Genomic DNA, 21448 nt, shown 5'->3' with positions numbered 1-21448 from the left:
GAAAACTGCACTGGTTCTTCAATTAAAGAAGTCAACATGGAAACATGCCTTCATCTCGTAATGAATAATTAAGGCCATATTTTATCAGCTGCTAGGAAGTATGACGGGCACAGTGTGGAGAGGCTCTCGGCTATATTGACTTTAATTGTGACTGGCATCTGAAGACTTTCTTCCCAGTGTGGCGAAGAAAATGTCCCTTTTGCTTAGCTGTGCCTGCAGCTCACAATAACGGCTTTTAAAGGGAAACGAGCTGTAATTAGTGGATAGAGAGTTGACCCTCATGCATAAAATCCCCAACTAATGCACCGGGATCAGACTTTAGAGGGTACTGTTGTTGCACAATGTAGTAGGGAATGGCCTATATTAGTGAAGCTCCAACCACACAGGAGTTGTTTACAAAACCCATTATTGTGTGTCAGGACTTTTTTTTTTACAACTTGCAGTCACCAGGAAATATATGTCAAGTTGAGATGAACTTAGCAGTATTAAAAAAGATTATGATATTGCCAACACAATTTGCACAGTGTGCTTAATCAGACTTACTGTGTAATAGAGGGTTGGGTAAAGGACAAGAAGGAAGACGTCATAAATCTTTGTAACTGCTTGAAGTGAGTTGAGATGACAGAAGATTTTAATCAATAAAGCATACATTAGTGTTTGCTGATGAATTACAATTGCTTAACATAAATACTCAAATATGTTCAAAGTACTTCAGCCATGTCTGATTTCCAAAACTGCCTTAATTTTCTGTTCTCACAGTCTCAGTGTAGCTCCAACTATTTCCAGTAGGGATTAGAGAGGGGGCAAAACAGCACCTTACTTTGAGATAGTTCCCAATGCCTAAGATTTCTTTTTATGTATTGGCAAGGTGGAGCTTACTGATGATCTCTTTGGTTCTCCAATATCTTTATCGTGTCATTGTTAAATGTGCAAAATAATATATAATCTTATCAACTTTAATCACTAATGAAATGTAGGAAAAGTATATCGAAAGTCTTTGTATTTTCTATCTCAAATACTAGAGGGGTATCTCATCTCTAAATTACAAAATACCATCATAAAGATGACCTTTAAAATCCATATTTTAATAAAACCTTTGCACAAGTGCTAGTACAGTGGTAGAAGTCAAAATCAGAAGCTTTTTCCAGAAAATCTAATCTTTTAAAGCGGTTGCAATATCTCCCTCTGGAAATCTCCAAGCGTCTACACGAATATATAATTGAAATGGTGGTGAAAAACCGACATAATCCTATACTTGTGTCTTCAACTTGGGAGCGGCACCTGCACAAAGACACAAAATTGAGAAGTGCATGATACAACTAGATGAAACAACACGTGGATTTGGAATGTACCGCTGTTGGCCATGGCAGTGGTGGATATAATGGGGCTTTAAAGTCTCATGTTTTTTTCTATAATTTGTATTTATTGTAACTGAAAATGAATTATTTTTGAATTCCTGCTACTATAGCCACCGCTATTCAATAACCAATAACTCCAGCAATAAACAGACAAAAGCAATAATCACAGAATCACCCAAGGCTTCCATCTAGTTTCAGTATTTACATTTCGCATTCGCCATCATATTTGTGATATGATTCAACGAAAATAGGTAATAAGCTGTTTCCCCATCCTCAACCCTGTCTCAGATTTTTTTTTTTCATTTTTGAAATGGCTTAGTTCTTTTAGATCTTCATTTCTGTATAGCATCATGAAGAAGAGGATTTCATTGACTTGAGACCTAGTGTGTTCATTTGCAAAGTCCCAAAGTACAAGACTGTAGATACAATTTGACCTTCAAGGAAAACACTAAAACATAAAGCAAACAAAAAGAAACAGATTTTATTTTTTTACTTTTACACAATTCTTGATTAATGGCTGTCAAATGCACCAACTGCCTGTGCAAAATAACTTCATTTTCCTCATTTGGGATTTATTTCCTATAATGGCAAGGGCTCAGACAAAACACTGTCTCACAAGCGCTTTATCAAAAAACAGAAGTACGGTATAAGAACTGTGACAGTCAGTTATTTCAATGCTCTCATGCAGACTGTGTTTATGCGCCATGACAAAAAGGGTATTTTTTCACCTTTTCCACAGCAGTATGGGAAAAGTCAAAATAGTGACAGATCTGCACAGTGCAGTTTCCCTATTAACAGTTTCTTTATATGGGAAGGGTATTCTGGCATTCGTTTTAATGAGTGTTGATGCAGACTTTCATCTGGTCATTTTCAGCACTAAACTTTAATGAGCAAGAACTCAGAGCAACAACGTATTTGATATTCATTAAGTACTGTTTTTGCACTGGAAACCAGTGACTCTGGATCAGTGCTTTGACTAAAACAAACCATTTGATTCTCTATGCAGACAAAGCAAACTATAGATGGCTGTAAATTAATTGTCAAAAGGCTACAGCTGATTAGACCAACAACGCAGCTTTCTCCTGATAAATACGCCTGACATCTAATACACTGCACTGAAAACACCTTTATTCTTACAATTTTACCATAAAATATACCATAAAATCTTAAGCTCCATTTTATTATTCCTTTGTTACATTGCTATTAATCCAGTCCCTTCGCCACAGATGGGACGGATGTTAACATATACTTGTTAAGGTAGAGCTTTCTATCCTGATAACCCATACTCTGTGGAGCAAACGCAAAAAAAGGAAAAACATCAACAGTGAGAAAGACACACAATGGGGAGTTTATTTGCTATTTCTAGCACCATGAAAAAGAACCTATGCCATACCAGTGGGAGAACCTTGTTCACATAAGATAAATGATTTAGCCTACTGTAATTAGTGACCATGAATGGATGGCTATCAATTGAACAGCTAAAATGGTATTAGATCATTTATCTGTTTTTATACGTGCAAAATGATTCACCAGTCGTTCAGTCTTCAGTCTTTTACCAGCAAACGCACACAATGAACTAGCCTCTCCCTAAAATAACAAAACAAAAAAACACACAGTTTCATTTATCTCTAATTTAAAATCTATGCAACACTTCATTCTATTTTCCTCTTGTTTTGAGATGATGGCTCAACGCACATTCATTTTAAAGAAGGCAGAGGTGGATGGGCTTTTTTGTATCAGTTGACATGAAACTACACTGAGTCACATGAACTTTAAAGCTAATAGTAGCAATTTACTGCATTATTGGGGAAAAGAAACTCTATTTAGATGGCCACAACTACAATGTTGGTCCTTTTTTTCTCTAGCCACAATCCACGAAGAATTGAACAGGTCTGGTCATCCCCACAGTGGCTTCAGAGCAGAGATAGGGGAGCTTAATCCATGTCCTCTGAGAGATTGCCCAGAAAGATGAAGCCTTAATTAGCCAGATAAAACCTCACATAATGACGCTATTGATATAGACTGAGAAATGAGGTCTAAGCTGAAACCCCCTCCCCCAAATAAAACAAAGACTATTGCGCATAAGATGGTTGAGATGGGCTGGGAAGACACTTCGTAAAGTGACTGCGGTGGATGGAAAAAGGGGGCAGATCGCTCTCACTCTCAACTCCAGCAGGGGAGCATTGTCTCATCTCTCTGAACAATCCACCTGCTCCAAATTCTCTCATAAGAAGCTTAGAGAAAAATGCTGACCTTCATATAAACAAAGATTATGTGGAGGAAAACAACAACAGTTTTGGAGTACTTAAGCAATAGCACTCTGGGGAGGTTCAAGCAATTAAAGGCAAAATTACTCGTCTGAGCTGTCCTTGTATCCTCCCATTCCATATCTTTGCTTTTGTGTAGTAAGACGAGGTCATAGAGATAGTGAAAAGAAAGAGAATCACATCTCTATAGTTCTGCTAATCCTAGGGGTACTAGAGGGAACAAAATCTTACTTTCAGAAAGACAATCTAGGTATTTCACATGCTATACATGGATCAATGACAAGGTGACCCAGTACAGTAATAGCAGATGGCTTTAAGGTTGGCAAAGACATTGCAAACCTCTTTTCAATGCTTGTTCTTCGAAGAAGTTACAGACATTAGCACCAGATTCCTTTCGTTTTCTTATTCTTAAATAATAACTCCTACAACTGACTTAAATTTGTAGAATTTCATGTACACTATACATAGATTAATATATCTTAACACTAGGAAAAGAAAGCCTCATTATATTTGAGTGCAACTGATATCAAAGCACATCCAGCCTCAATCTGCAGAGTTAGGAGGTGAGATCCCTTCTGCCACTCATGCCTTAATTAATGAGAATGGCTGTCTGTTTTCTTTGTTTCCCTGCAAAGAGTAGTGCCTATGTTGAAGCACGCTGACAGGCAGACACTTGTGGACACACGTTTTAGAATTTCATCTTTGTACTCTTGTCATGTTATCCTTGTCGTGATGTAACTTGTATGCCATTTACAGAGGACATGTAAATCAGCATTGCTGAAATGAAGCTAACTGTGCTGAAAAATCCCGTTTTTTGGGGTTTTTTATTCACTTTACATGTTCAATCTGGATTGAGAAATACATTTTTATTTACAGAACCAGCTGAAGGGATCAGATAAGATGAGCCATTACTTAACAAATAAGCATTTTCCCGCTGTGGAAAAAAAAAATCCACAGCAGATTTTAATGACAAGTTAATTCGCTATTTGAAACGGAAACGGTCTCATAACCAGTTAACTGTACTGGACATTTCTCATATACATAATTTTACTTTTCACTGTATTTCCACTTATTATTAGTGTTAAAATGTGTTTGTTTGACAAAAACAAACTGTAGCAAGTTGTTACAATGCTGTTTTACAGGCAAAATAAATAATCAGTCATTCAAAAAGTTGATTCATCTATAACCAAATTAACTTTTAGTCATCTGATTAACTTGACAGAACCTCTGATGATGATGTTTTTGTCTATCACAGGTAAAGGGAACACTAACTTCTTTAATTTTTAGAGGCTGTTATAATTTCTTTTTATTTTTTTAACCTTTTGCCCACTTTACAAGGTCTTTAAACCTACGTAACTTCATTACCGCTTGTGTTAGAGACAAAATTCAAGTGGTTTTTGAAAGCTGAAAAGATGAGCTTTACGGGGATATTTGATGTATCATGGTAGCACAAAGCATTCACAAGGTACTGCTGTCTGAACACAGACAGAGAAATAAGCTCCGCCTAGATTTTATCATGTGCGCTTCACATTACCATAACTCCTTAACCAGCTGAGCTAGAGAGAAAAGATGACTACTGTTTTGTAATTTTACAGCCAAAATGACAAAATAACTCCAGGTGGCCTACATGATAATTGGGTGATAAAGGGTTTTAATGTTCTAATCTCAAAAGTAAGAATTATGTGAGATGAGAATGATCCCGTCTCTTTCTCGAATATGTATTTGAATTTTAATCATTTTGCCATCAAAATCATTTCTGCCCACCTTTTGCACCTTTTTCTAAGTCAGTTATGAGATGTGCGGGTTAAATTGTCTGGACCATCCTCTCACACCACATCAGTGCTCCTCAGACCTGATCTCTTTCCCCTCCTAATTCCCACAGGTTCCCAAACTACTTTGCACTTCTGTGGCAGCGCAACACACGCCGGCATCCAACAAGGTCAAATGCCATTTCATTTTCTCGTCTTTGATCGCTGCACGGCTCTTTCATCAGTCTCACCCTCCCCATCCACCCGCATGCTACCGCCACCATTTTGCCAGTTAAACTGACCTTTCTTCTCTCCCTCAGTTTTGAAGAATGGCAGAAACTGGAATTAAAATACATGCTCCAGTTGTAAAATATTATCAAAACCATAAAGCTTGTGAGACTGTCTTTTTTTAAAGAAAATGATAATGATGTCTAGGAAAAAAAATAAAAATAAAACAAGTCCACCTTGAAAATCCTGGATTTCTCTCTTGTATCATTTTTAGACTTCCGGCATGTTTAAGACTTAAAGGACTAAATGGAAACAGCTGCTGAACTGTCTGTCACATCAAAATGTGTTAAAATGCCAAACTGCAACATTTATATGTGTTTTTCCGGCTAAAGACAGACTTTCAGTATCCTACATGTCAACTGAATTTGGGGCCTGATTGAAAAAGGTTTAAACGTGAATGCAAAGTCTCAGAATTTCGTGCAGAAGTCTAACTGTAGGTGGGATTATTACTGCCTCTTCGTGTCTAGCTAAACAACATCTCTTCATGCCACTCAGTCTGGTCAATAACCTGAAATCTGACCTCTTGTTTCCTCCCTGCACTTTCCCTCTCCTCCTTCAACAATATTAGCAGTACGTTGTTACATTGTTCGGTTATTCTCTCTCTCTCTCGCTCTCTGTTAACAGCCAGAGGGTAAAAGAAAGTCGTAGTGAGGAAGGGAAACGGAGAGACAAACCAGACTGAGAGAGCTTTTAGGGAAGTTAAACTGAAAGAGTAAGATGGAGGTAGAGCACCAAAGAGATGAACGAGGGGAGCTTTTAGGGAACTAAAAGCTGCTCCCCCTTATACCTCAAAGCAAGACCCCTGTTTTCTTGAATCACATGATGAATGGGAACAGACTGTCAATGGATAAAAAGCAGCTACACTGATCTCACGAAAGGAAGGGATAATGGACTTGAAGCACATTAAAATATTTGAATTATCTTGAGTCACTTTAATCCATGTGTCATGGAGGATAGCCTTTCTATACTTTGGCACTAAGGTGTCATTTTCTTAATGAATCCTAATGGGATTAGTGGCTTTTAATGGCGATTTTAACTTGTCAAGGCCCATCAAATACAAAGAAAAACAATGCAAAATCAGAAACACCTTATTCAGAGCTCATTATCTCAATGTAAAGTAGCTTTGAAACCAGTCTACCAGAACTAACCTATTAGATTGTATTGTATCTACTCTATTTTCATGTTAAAATGCACAATAACGACAGTTTAAAGGCTTCAGTTATCAGATAAAGGGAAAACCTTTACTACACAATATTGTTGGTAAAAAGGTAAGAGCACATGGCTCTTTCTTAGCACATGCTCTGGCATAGCTTATGAACTCATACACATGTATTTAGAGGCTAACAGCAGTTAGCCTCTGTCATACAATACCAGGGTCTGACGGCACTACATCTGTCAGTCAAACCTGGTGAATCAGTGTTTGTGTACAACTCTCAACACTTCACAACAAAAAGGAAGGAGGCACCACCACCACATGTTGCTATACAGCAATTATGCTTTGAGTTAAATCCACAGTTTTGCAGCTAAAAACTACACACAAAAAAATCCTTAAAAACATCCTTAAAAAAACCAACAATGAACTCTGCCAATCACTGATCACCATTTGCCCAACCATAATGTAAAGGAAGATCTGTATTGTTGTTTACAATAGAACTAGAACTCAGCACTAGCCAAAATATTCTTTTTTTGAAGACGTGACTTTTACGCTACTACATCAATTTGAAATCACAGGAGACATGTAGCAGGTTGGGTGCAAATGACAACTCCGTTTCTAAGTACTTCCTCAGTCAGCCTACTAGACAGAGGGAAGAGAGTCGAGAGTACTAGCACTGCACCTAAACACCGGACTCTGTGAACTCTGAATCTCAATGGGCTATTTTAACAGCCATTACATCAGGGAGGTGGGACACAAACACAAATCTTGTTCCCACTTATGAAAAATATCATATGCTCCATTCAAGTGAGGCTGTGAAAGTGGAGCTGCTGTTGTATCACAATTGTGTTTCAAACTGCCACCAAATAGCACTGTTTGAATTGCTGCTTTGAATAGAAAGATGCAGCATATTGTAATTTTGCCTCACAATAGTAATCATCAGCGCTGCTACACCATTTATTCAAACTCCAGCCATGAATGCATGTGACATTATCAAATGGGTCAATAATATCCATTGTCTACAACTGGAAAAGAAGGGAAGACGACGTAAATGACGGATAGGGAATTTACATGTCAAAAACATCACAGTTTCGATGATCCCGGTTCAGTGTGTTTTGTGGCCTGCTGATACACCTAAAATGTAACCATTATTCTCCATAAAAGTATATATAGTGCGCAGCGTAGCTATACAATCACCTGTTTGCCATATGACTATAAGCTGTAAATAAGTGAAACTATGGAGTACGTTTTCAATGGCTGGGGCTACCTTGACTGACTTCTGATCGGGTGTTTTCACCCCAAAGTCCCATCCAAAGCTGTCAGTCTTAGGCCATCAGCTCACTCAGTCAACATAATTTAGAGCCCACTAACAGTTTAGGAGAGTGGCATTTACACACAGTCGTCCAAGAGGTGAGTGTTTAAGGCTTCCTGGCAACAGAGTTTCATTACTCTTTCATCATTCATGACTCCACTCCACAGGGTTGGTAAAAATCCTTAGCAAATACAAACCCTTGACCAATAGCTTCATCTGGCGTCAATAAAAGCTAAATTGTTATTGAAATCCAAATTTTTAATAAAAGTTGATGGTAGGCATGCAATCAATTTTGACTGCTTGTTGCCATTCAAAATCCCACCTCTTTGTGAAGACCTTGGTCTTGCACACAAGTCACAAAATGGTTCTCTGAAAGCCCCTTCGGAGAATTTCCCTAAAGACATTTTTCACACCGCTGTGAAGTAGATCAGAATTAGCTGCACTTGTCTGATTTTTTTTTTCAAACGCGAATTCTTTAAATGTTAATTAAACCCCACAGGCTAATGTAAATGCATGACATTTACACATGCCTCTGACATGCCTCTAACAAGACTGTACACTACAATGACATTTCACTTAAGGAGTAAGCAGTTGGCAGAAATCTAAAACAGCCTGAATTTGATAGGTATCTGCCCCCCTCCATTCTAAACCTCTCCCACCTGACTAACACGGGCACAAACATGTGCTTCATGCACTCTGGAAATAAGTAAATCCTGACTTCAGACTTAAAAAAAAATTAAAACCCCGGTCTTTTCAGATACTTTGCTTTTATGCTACTTTACTGTATGTAGAACTGCACAAACTACACCCCTGCATTCCCTCTCGGGTCACTTGAAATACAGTATGCAAACAAAATGCAATATCCAATTTTTTGTGGGTGTTTTTTCTCAGACGACAAAAATATGTTGCTTATCCGAGTTTTAAAGCATCCGTTGGATGCTTATTTGCATTAATTTTCTCTTTAGTTTCCTGCTTTTGATTGCAATGAGCCATGAAAGATATGTCATGCAGTTAAATATTAACGTAAAAGCCAAGTCACAGCAGGATGTGGATATTGTCTGTTAGAATTCACACATCAAGACTTGAAACCCGTGCATTTCTGCATATTACGTGTATGGTAGTTGCAGCTTTGTGACAGGTATCTGTGATGTGACAAATAAATGGTTTCCATTTTGGTGTAAATTCTGGATTAGTGTGCACAATAATCACGTTAATGTTTCTACCATCACAGGATTAAGGGCAATGCAATTAGAATTACAAATGTGAAATCAGATGCGACACAGTGAAAGCCATTTTCACTAAAGGTAAAGTTGAGGGCACAGCAAGGGCCACATATCCTCAAATATCTTTAAACAGCGAATCATTTACAGTAAGAATTGTAGAAATTCAGAATAAATTAACAGATATTCTAAAGAACGTTTTTTATAGTAACGTAACACATTAAACATGTGCTTCTTTATCTTTTTGGAGTTTTTTAACAAACCCTGACACTGCACCACCACAAGACCAGTAAATATATAATATGTGCACAACTGCAAAGAAACACAAACACAGAGTGTAACACATAAAAGTAGCTTAAATCTGCAACGAGACACAGCCCCTACATGGCAGCCAGCTGCTACATTATAAAAAAAAAATTACACTGCATTTCATAAGTTGCGTTTGACTTGGGCGGGTTAGCCTTATGGGAAAGAAAAGAAATAGATTGCTGTTGACACTGTTGAGGAGCTGTTTCCAGCACCTCTGCTATGCTGTCTGGGACACTTTCCCAATAGATGGAAATACTTACATGAAAGTGATTGCACTGCTGAAACTACAAAAGCGAGAATAAAAATGCTCATGAGTTTTTGACAGCACATATAGCTGTTCCTTCTCCTTACCCACTTCTAAAGATATCAGCCAAGGACAAAAGTGACACGTGAACAAGATGCTTCCTCCTCCTTCCATCAAATAGCCACTATGATCCCACTACAGATCTTTTATAACCACGCCACCCAGCCTCGGGCAAAAAGTGGAACGACAGCCGGGGGCTTATAAAAACAACGTAATTGCAGTCTCATGTGAAAAGTCTCAGCGCTGCCATCCTAGCATTATGTAGGCCTCACAACTGGGAACTAATAAACACCTTGTCAATGCAGTAGGTGTTAGCTTTACACCCAGGATGAGTGTCTCCAGGATACATGTTAACACATCATAAATCTGCTCACTATTGGTCACTTAGTGTGTTGTGAGAAAACAAGCCTGTGATCAGTCATCATACACTAACATCATGGTCCACACCATCACCACCCACTTTGTCTTGACTGCTTCTCTGTCCCAGTATGCTGTCTATGATGAGGCTGATCTCTACCATGAATGAATAATGCTGCACACATATTTCAGTCTGATCTCATTAGTTTACTGTTCCATTCTCTGTCTATATCTGATTACATTTCAAGCATGGGCTACTAAGACATAACCATTCTTCACTGAAATATAATGGTGTTACGAGGATCAAGATTTTCCTGTGATATCTGATACTCTGTATTATACTGGCCGCTATGTAGAGATTTAGCTTATTGCAAACATTGATCAGCGCGTTGTAATTCAATACTGCATGCCAACAGCAGCATGAATTTGTAGGCCAGAATTGAGAGGAGTGTTTTCTACATGTGTGTCGTAGCCTACTGTACTGTAGGGCGAAGAGGTTAATCCTACTGAAAAATGTAGATAGTCAAGGTCAGCGGCTGCACATTTGTTTAATGAAGGCAGCCGGGGCGTCTGGACAAAGCGGATCACACACTTCAGGAGCCTCTTAACTGCTGCAAAGCAGCTATGATTGAGTCAGCAGTGTGCCAATCATCAATGAAAACAAAAAACAGTAAAACATGACAAAAATAGGGCTTTAAGCCTGGGGATGAAATTAACAACCACAGGGCAGGATTAAAAAAAACCAAAAAAACACTTACTGTAATGGGGTCACTCTAAAGTCATTACTGAGTCCAAGAAGCAAACAAAGGTACCTTGATAGGGAGAGCACATCGGACCATCCAACCAAAGCCCCCCACTTACCCACACACATACAGGTGCCACACCCTTGTGGCTGTGTGATATCTCAAAGTGTACCCCCTATCTATCACGTTAGATTGTGTGCCCAGATAATGCCAGAGAAGCTGTGCTGCTGCTGTTGCTGTTGCTGCTGATGGAACGACTGGAGGCTGCTCCTGTTCGAGCTGGCTGTCCGCTCCTTCCGGCTATTTATAACCAATAGAGCTACAGCACTTTATGAATGTCTGCAGGCACAGCATCACAGAGTCTTCTGATGCTCTGCCTCAACAGCTTTTGTGAGAATTATATGCATATAACAGTACACACATTATAATAGGCTGTGCTGCACAATAAAGCGGGGAGACATTCAGGGGCCGCTGTCACATTCCCTAAAAATGCAGCCTCTAATAACAAACAACAGATGGAGTGTGGCACCATAAACGCACAAGTTTCATCTTGTGGCCCGTTTCGTCGCAATTGGTGCTATATATAGATCCCACGTCTGTAGTCTAGTTGAAAACAAAGCGTCCCAAGTCGTTTCACAAAAAAGAAAAAAAGAAATGCACCACCACACCGCTGCAGAAGCCTGCTTGCTTTTTATACGCTGCCCATTTAACAGATAGCCATCTTTGCAGATGAATAAAATGGCATAGGAGGGAGGATCACGACTGCCTCACACTTCAACACAATGACAAATGTTATCTCAGCAGAGCCTATACGTGGTCAAATAAAGGCTAGATGAAGATAACATTTTGCAATTCACTCACCTCCCTACACACACACACACACACACACACAGACACAGTCCATATTCTGCCTCTCTCTCTCTCACGAACAAAAACACACACACGCACATATTCGCGGGACAATTAAATTTGATTAATGCTTTAAGCCTTCGTCCTCTCGGACGAGCACACGCACACGCAGAAATGAGCAGAAAAGCAGATTTAAAATGTGCACCGATAACAAAACTCTACATGAATTTGGAATGTGTGTTTATTGGATGTTTTGGTACCTGCAGAGGACGCGCCTAATCACACTCAAGTCCCGGTTTGCTTTTCTGTCCTGTCAACAAATTCTGTCCTTATCATTTGGGACTTGCAGGAATATATGTGTATATGTATATTGTTGATTTGACATCGGAAAGCGCTCCTTGGAGTTACAAATAAACCTCTCTTATGAACTGATGTCGCCACTAGCGCACTAGAATTCACATATTTGATGGATGTTTTCTTCAAAGTAGCCAGGGGGAGACCAGGGTTTGGCTGCATACTATCCACCTCTCTAAAATCTTGGCCTCACCCCACATTAAACCGCAGTGCCATAAGCACGGAAACTGAAATGGATCTGCATTATTTTATTTATTTATTTATTTTTTTAAAAAACAGTTTTTCCTAAATGTATTTTATTTTATTTCACTGGCTTTATTAACCAAATACTCACCTGCTGTAGCCCTCACTGCTTCCAAGCATCCTTTCGCATTTCTTCCCGACGGCAACTCCCAGCCACCAACACTCAAATTGAGACGCACTATCTCAAGTCCATCTCCTTGATAGATAGCTTTAAAAGATGACAGGGGAGAACAGACACCAGCCAGCCGTTTCCTGCTGATTTCCAACGACTTTCTCCAAAACGGCACTGCTGCAGTTCTGAGACGATAGCAGTAGTTAAAACCGATAACCCACACAAACGCGCACATACAGCGCGATCCTCCCTTGGTAATGGGGCTCCTTGTGAGCCCGAACTCGTCCGATGAGAATAAAGAAGGAATGCAAATGGCAGGTAGAGAACAACTCCCACGCACCGCTCCCGATCCAAGCGCACAGCTCCCTGATGCAGTCTCTCCACAGCACACTCTCGGTACTGTGTGACTGGCTGTCGTCAGTGGCACAGGCAATCCGATTGCTGGAGGGAGGGACGGAGATGATCAGCGGAACGCACTCTGCCCGGTGTCCTACTCAAGTGTGTGTGGTAAAGCTGTGTGTTTGCCGGGGCGTGTGTGCCGTGTTCTATCACGTCACATACGCAATTCGTCCATTTAGTGGTATATTCATTTAGACCCCACGCGTTTTGTTAACCTTCCTTATATGTCCAGATATGTCTTTCCAGATTTCAGCCTCTCCTCTGGCGCGCACAGAAACGTTGACGCACACGGGCACATGGGACATAAAGCAGCAATATATTCTGAGGGTAAACTGAACCTAATTTGTTCGCGACACCTTTGTAACGTGCAAATGCTTCACCGAAACGTCATGGAAAATACGGTTATATATAATCACATATGTGTCTGAGAAAGAAGTGGAAACAAAAAGGGAACGTGAGAGGAGGAAGGAAGGGAGTCTATGAGAAAGTAGCAGTTCCCTTTTTAAAGGCCTGATGGCACTGTGGGCTTCGGGTACTGCAGACAAACATACACAGGCATTCACAACACACTGCTTCTTCCAGGAGGCAGTCTGTGCAGTATGCTCCCTAATACATACCTGATATTTTACCTCCTGTGATTTTTAAACTGAGTCTATGGACGATCACTTAGAGATGGTAGGTGATATTTAAAACTGGAAAATAAAATTACAACCCCAATCAAAAAAAGGGTTTCTGTGTAAAAAACGCAGTGATTTCTTGTAATCACATTTTTCACAACAAAACATAGAAAAAATAGATATTTAAACTGAGACTTTTTACTGTGTCACTGAAAAATAGGTATTTATGAATTTCATGTCGCCACACATTCTGAGTAAAAAAGTGGGACAGAGCAACAAAAGGCTGGAAAAGGAAGTGGTACTAAAAAAGAAACAGGTGAAGGGACGTTTTCCAGGTACTTAGGTTAGTAACATGAGTGGGTACAAAAAGAGCAACTTAGAGAGTTTCTCAGAAGGAAAGATGGGCAGAGGCTTATTAATCTGGAAAAAAACAACAACAAAAAAAACTGCATCTACAAATAGCAGAGCCATTTCAGAATAACCTTCCTCATCATGAAATTGCTAAGACTCTGAATATTTCATCCTCTGCAGTGCATAACACAATATCAAAAAAATCAGGAGAAATCGCTGTGTGCAAGGGACAAGGCCAAAAACCCCCAATCCTGGACACTCATTGTTTTCAGACCCTCTGGTAGCACTGCATTAAATACAGGCATGATTCTGACATGGAAACCATTGCTTTGACTGGGGAACACTTCCAGAAGTCACTGTCTGTAAACACTGTCCAGGATCCAGGATAAGAAATCTATCATACAAAAAAACCATATGCTAACATGATCCAGAGCAACTTATGCTCCCATCTAGATGATGTACTTTTCATGGACGGTCTTGCATTCAGTAAGACAATGCTAAACCACATACTGCAGCTATTACAACTTCATGGCTTTAGCTGGCCTGAAATGAAAGATATGAAAAGGAGACACACTGCTGAGCACCTGGAATCCTGTATCAGAGAAGACTGGGACAACATTCCTCTCCCAAAACTCCAGCAGTTGGTCTCCTCAGTTCCCAGATGTTTAGAGTGTGTCATTACAAGAAGAGGGGATGCTACAGTAGTAAGCCCTGTCTCAACTTTTTTTTTCTATTGCTGTCATGAAATTTAAAATGAGCTAAAACTTTTCACGAAATAACGAAATATCTCAGTTTAAACATTTGGTATGTTTCTATGTTCGACTGCAAAATCGGACCTATTCATCATAGATATCTGTAAGTTTACATGGTGTTTGCACTGTCTGCCATGACATGTTCCATTTATGAATCATTACTTTGCTGTTAGGTGTAACCCTTACCAATGACCCATTTTAAAAAATTATATATATATCATTAAAAACTTTTATCAATGTCATAAACAATTAGGACCTTAACTCACTGATTGGTAAAAACTTGCAAAGCACTGTGCCCATGAGTTAATGAATGATCTTAAATGAAAACCAAAACCAAAAAACAAAACAATGGATTTTACATTGTTTCAGGAAAAATACACACATACTCACGTGCATATAATACAAACACAATTATGAGTGTTTAATTCATTTTCAGAAATAGAGTCACATTAATCTTGCCTAACCTCGAGTGGCCATAAAGTTGAACATTAGCATGTTTGTTAGCATGGCAAAAATAAATTGTTGAAATTGAGATTTTTCAGCAATTTTCTCAATTTTCTAGTTTTTCTCAATTTTGTGCTCATGATGAAACTTATTCATGCGTTCAGTATAGAAGATCTGTAATCACCCATTTAGCCGCTTCCTTGATGTCCACCTGCTAGTCTATTCTTTACTGCACTTCCCACGCTGTCAAAGTCAATGCTGACATCATTACTCATGACCAATCATTCTCTTGCCCACCTTCAGTGAGCCAATCAGCTCCAACCCATGTGCTTTAAATCTCAGCGCTCTTCTGTCGTTCTGTCTTCCAGTCTGTCATTTGTACAGCCACCTCCTCCCCATCTCTGCCTCACCCTGCTCAATCAGAACCCATCCAAGTCCCCATCTTCACCAGCACCAGTGTCTATCACCGCTGGGATTCTGTTCTGCCATAATGAGTCTTGGCAAATAAATGAGACCAAATAGATTAATTAATTTCTGTATCACAGAAAATCATGTTCCATTCTTACAAACGATCTCTTGAACTACCTGTTATCTTTGAGTACTGGATGCTGGTGTTAAATGATTTGGTTGGTTTTGTATCACTGATGAACATACTAGGAAGGCACTAACTTATTTTTTTTGTGATTAGCTGAGGTGTAATTACAGAAAAAAATAGAATATTTTGTAACTGAAATATGATTTTGATGGTGTTTACGTCTGTGTACATTAACTGCAAAATGTGCTGTCTTTAAAGTAAGCTGAAAATGAAGTTATTCCTATGTTTTGAAGAGTTGTAGGACTTAGATTTTAACTTCGATTTCAAAAACTATAATGTACCCTATATTATCTGCTTACACCATGACAAAGTCACACAAAATATTTGTCCAGCAGTGTTGAAATTTGTCACTTTTGCATGCCTAAAGCAACTCTGCACAGGAACTTAAGCCATTCTGGCACCACAGCTACTTGTCAATGTCTTCAGCAGCAGATCACGCATGGCCAAGGTACCCTTGCAATGAGTACAAGGCATTTTGTCAGTATTTTAGAGTTATTTCCACGCTGCCTGGCTATAAAACCATTCTGTTAGACAGGGGCTTTTTCTTTCCAGATCACTACCCTAGAACTGACAGTATATTTCCCTATGGATATAAAGTTAAAAATAAACAATTGTAATACGTTTTGTGTACTGGTGCTTGACATGTTTCATCAATATATATTACTCATCAGCTGATCGATATGAGTAAAATAAAATTAATAAGTAAATGAACGATTATACACAGATTTGCAGTACTAGTCAAACATGCTCACTGTGTTATTAGATAAATAAAAGTCAGAGAAAATGAGATTCCAAAAGGGAACATTTGACTGTGACATGATGCACCTCATAGGCGGGAGGAGAGAGGTGAAGTTCGTAGACCTTATTCTTCTCTACTTCGTCTCCATCCTCTCTACCCTGCTAAGAGCTGAAAACAACAACAGAGGTAACAATGGATACCTAGTGACGCCACAGGCTTTGAAAGGATCCCATCAATAATTAATTTGTTCAGCTGTGTTCCTCAACACTGGCATGCACGCTTGTCCTTAATCTTCTCTTATACTTGGTGTGAGGGGTTTCTGTCATGTGGATAATCATGACTCTGCAAGATGAATGACTCTGTGATTAGATGATAAAATAACCATTTGCTTGTTATGCTACAATCGTTCTTGATAGGTGAGTGGCTTTGTATAGCAAGTTTCAAGGTTGTCATTCTTGCTGGGTAACTATTGATAAGGCTGGCCCCCTAATGAATTCTGATACCGATACAGTCTTTGGCATCATTTTAAGAGTCACTATTGCAACAGAAATAAAGAAATATATTTTTTAGAATGAATCATGAAATGTGTCTGCAAGCTAGAATAACTTTCACTCTGACTTAATTTATGTTGCCAAATTAAATTCGGGTGTTCAGAATATTTTTTTCCTTCACAGTAGGAGACAAATGAAAACTTGGGAGTGAAATCTTAACTGTTTTCAACATAAAGTGAAAACTGAATTCACCAGTTGCCGACAGCCTTTTATTTTTGTTGTTTTTGTTTGTTTTTCAGTCTTTGGTCCCTTTGGTATTTCTTTTTTCAAAAGGCAGATTGACTTTTATTATGAGTTGAAGCTAACCATTTAGCATGTGATCATATTCAGCAACAACAGATAAATATTAAGATGCCAACAATTAGTTGAATCTTTTCACTGCTGCGTAATTGTCTGCTAGGAAACCTTCATGCATCTGGATGCTACAGACCAAGCACACCCGTATGGTGATGGCATTCCCCAATGACAGTGGCCTCTCTTAGCTGGACATTGCCTCATTTCACAAGAGCTGTTCGAAAAAGACTCAAGGAACAGGACAAAGAGCCCATAGTATTGATCTAGACTCCAGACTCTCACTTTGTAACCCACAGGATCAAAATGATCCACTGCCAGCTTTCCCTGCCAGCCATGGGACGCCCAAATGGACAGATCTATTTTGGTGTAAGCTAAACAGTATAAACATGGTGGTTTTTAAAGTTGTGGCTGATTTGTGTATTTATATGTGTATTCACCTGGTGGGCTGCCAAGGTACTGCAGGAGTAATAACAAAAACTCAGGTTGAAATTACAACTTGGTACAGTTATATATTTATCTAAATATATGTGTTTATTTACTGTTGGCTGTGCGACAGACTGGCCATCTGTCCAGGGTGTACCCCACCTCTTGCCCTATGGTAACTGGGATAGACTCCAGCTTCCCTCGACCCAGACAGGGATAAAGGGTTGATTTGTGATTTAAAACTGATAATAGGAGGTTAGTTTGTTATATTACTCATGACTCTGACCCTCATTTACTGCAGTGGCAGGTCAACTTAGTATCAGAGCAAAACGTGCAATAGACATGTTGGTCCGCTGTGTCCATTTCACGCTTTGCCTCTCCAAAATCTGAAATGGAGATGCGTGCAGAAGTTGCATTACCAGCAGGGGGAAATAATATATTTTAAGCCACGAAGTCGGTGGTGAGCAAAAAACGTATAAAGGATATTTCCGGGTCCTTAATCGTCAGAATCGATTAAGCTAGGGGGCTAATATGTATATACGTGTAAATGTGTCAGTAATGTCTGCTAAATGCTTTCCTGTGATTATTTTCATGTTGGTTTGAAATGAAATAGCTCCCTTTGCTGCAGTGTTTTGGAGACCAAAGCGTGAAATTGACACGGTGGACCGGCGTTTCTGTTGTTACACACTTTGTCATGATATTGGGTTGGCAGGTGGGTCACACATTGGCCTTAACGCTTGACTGAGTAGCATTAACAATTGATCATGTTTTTAAAATGAAATTTTCAAAGAAATGCATCGCTTTATCTTGTATTTTGATTCGAATGAAGATGTAATATTGGGTGGGTCCCAAGGGAATTTTCTGGTTTTTAAATGTGCTGCAGCACTCTTGACTTTGGGAACAAGCTGGGTTTATTTATTCATACAACAGCAGTCTCACAAAGTGGCTTTATTTTATAGCACATTAGTAAATGATACGCCCATGAAATACAAAAATAGTTAGGAAGATGGAGTTTTTATTTTTTAAAGATCTTTAGAAGTATTGCTTATTTTCCTTTGTGTTATAAATCTGCATTTGCTGGTTGTTTTCTATTTTTAAAACTTTACAACCGTGTAAAAAATACTTGGGTATAGCAGGAATCTGTGGTTTGGGCAGAAACCCTTTGCACATTTGCTGTGTGCCACAAAATACAGCAGCCAGAAACTCTTTGGGGGGGATATGTTAGGCAAGCATTGGTCCTGGCTGGGACCAAATTTGACATCTCACAACACTTACTTGCTCCAAAGTAATATCGATTTCTTTTCCAGAAAAGAAACAACAACAATATAAAGCTAAAAAAAAAAAACAGAACCCAGAGACAGCACAGCAAAACTCAACAGCAAGAAAAACCTCTTGAAACAAAGTAAACAGGACTTACAAACCTATAAACTTTCCTTTTCTGTTTTCCTTCAACTTTGTTGGCTGTTAAGTTGGTCAAAGTAAAGCAGCATGAATATTTCTTTCTTGCCCTGCTTTTCTTTTCTTTTTTCTTTTTTGCAGCACTTACCTAAAATCCATCTCTTTACTCACTATTCTTCTAATCCTTACAAATGGCAACACACTCCCCACTGTCACTCAAACGTACTCACACATAAATAATAGACACATGCATCGACTCACTCATTGTCACTCAGTCTCACACTCACACTCATTTGCCCTGACTTGTGTTATTGTACTGCTATGTAAAATGGCTGGTGCAGTGAAAATGGAAAGCAGTGAGGTTGGAACGGAAAAGTGCCTCAATGGGCTTTGAATTGCCAAGGTCCTGAATAAGCATTGTAATATGGGCTTGCAGGCAGCAACCAAATATGCAAAGAATTGGATTTGGCATTACTGACATCTAGTTTTACCCTCGCAAATGCGCAACCTACAGAAATACAAAATCATAATATGGCGGTAATGCACACTATTAACAAGCTTTAACAATGTAAAGGATATTGTTCTGGGACTGCGTGTGGTTTAGGGAGTGATTGCTTTGGTTTTGTAGCATGACATCCTCAGATATAGAACTATGTTCATAACAAATAATTGAAACTCATAACGTTGCAAGAGTTTCAATCCAACATGAAAATGACAGCCATCAAGATCATGAAATCTGTTTGAGATGACAGCAGTACACCAAAGGAATATGTAATGGTCATAAAAATGGTGACATATTCACATTGATAAGTCAACTAATGAACAGCTCAGTACCCATAATCATTGCTGAACACATTTCTGAACCTTGTTATAGTAGCTTTGACACAATTGCTCCCACAGATGTACTAAGTGGAAAAGCATACAGCAAGAAGGGATCCTGGATACTTACTCGAAGGCTAGTGTTTCTTTGGGCCTACTAGCACAGACCATACTAATATCAGAGGTATTATCTGGCCTATCATAGTAATGAAGAATAAATACTGTGGCAACCTGGACCTAGATCTGGACCTAGACCTAGCCCAGTGGTCATATGAGCAATACTTTGTCTTCAGTGGTTTATATTTCCCACAAAACAATTGGCAGGCTGCTGCTCTCTCACCGCTACTCAGGCTCAGTGCAGTGCAAGAAAGACTGCAAAGAAAAATGATGCTCCCATGCCACTTGCACACACTGCTTTGGGCAGACTATCATTCCCATTAAACTAATAACAGTTAGCTTCTTATCTCACAGTGTCTTGGCAAAGTCACTTCCACCCTTGAACACACTGCCTTTGAATGCTGGGGCTTAATCTATCACTGAGGCCCAAATGAGACCGCATAATCCTCTGCAATTTTTTGTTCTTGTATTTCACATTATCACTGATTTCTACTGCATTTTTTATATACTTTTTTTTTATTTTCTTCCATTTTGGAACAATGATGCTGTCCTTCAGTTTCATAAGCAGACAGAATGTTCAATCAAGAAAAAATAGCTGATGTCAGAAGCTAGTACATGAGTGGGTTTATTCTTTTGTTGAACCAATTTTCATTATCAAATTACCATTTGAAACTATTCAGATAGTGGAAATATTTAAAGTTTAATGTAAAATGTGACAGTGGCAATGCTCCCATCCACAGGGCACCGACTGGTCACCAGAAAACAACCTCATACAACACTTGATTCTGGAGAATCAGTGCACAGGTGTTTCAATGCTTTAGAGGCAAATGAAAGTCCAACAGGTCCCAGGTCAGTTCATTTTCTCTCTTGGCATTTAGGACTCTGGTAAAGATCAATTTTCTTGGTTTTACCTTTAAATAATGCAGCCCACAGCTAGAAAGACTAATTTAAACAACACCACTAACAGAATATAATAAAAACTTTCTCAGCAATTAGCAACAAAACAGTTTGACCTGGAAATATTCATATTATTGAAAACTCAATTATGTTTTTTTCCTTTCTTTTTGCAAACAGGATAACATTGCTAACATGAATGAAAGCTACAATTATCTTACTCGTTTTTTTTTTAAATGTTAAAGTTCAAACTATCTTCACTCATTAAGAAGTGTCAGCCTTAACAAAGCAATTCAGCACCACTGCTGCTAAATTTGATCAATAATACCATTAACAATAGCTGTCAGTTAGCTGGGTGTGGTTAAGCTCATGCTGAATAAAAAGACAGAAAGTAAAGAGAATTAAAGAATATTATTTTCTTGCTATCACCTTAAGAGT

The 21448-nt window shown here is 38.9% G+C and overlaps 1 protein-coding gene across 2 annotated transcripts in view; it reads right to left on the bottom strand.

Annotated features, from left to right (window-relative positions):
• lingo1a (leucine rich repeat and Ig domain containing 1a) overlaps positions 1-21448 on the bottom strand; it is a 122918-nt gene that overhangs the window by 12525 nt on the left and 88945 nt on the right. The window contains exon 1 of one of the 2 annotated variants that reach the window (XM_063479233.1): positions 12597-13124. The exons of the other annotated variant lie outside the window; for it this stretch is intronic. The gene's annotated coding sequence lies outside the window, so the exon portion shown is untranslated. Of the gene's footprint in view, positions 1-12596; positions 13125-21448 lie in introns of those variants that run through there. 2 annotated transcript variants of the gene reach the window in all.

This window comes from Pelmatolapia mariae, linkage group LG7 (assembly GCF_036321145.2).
Source record: "Pelmatolapia mariae isolate MD_Pm_ZW linkage group LG7, Pm_UMD_F_2, whole genome shotgun sequence".
In the NCBI taxonomy this organism is placed as follows: Eukaryota; Metazoa; Chordata; class Actinopteri; order Cichliformes; family Cichlidae; genus Pelmatolapia; species Pelmatolapia mariae.
The sequence above is the reverse complement of the archived record's forward strand: the minus strand, read 5'-3'. Positions and strand labels throughout refer to the sequence as shown.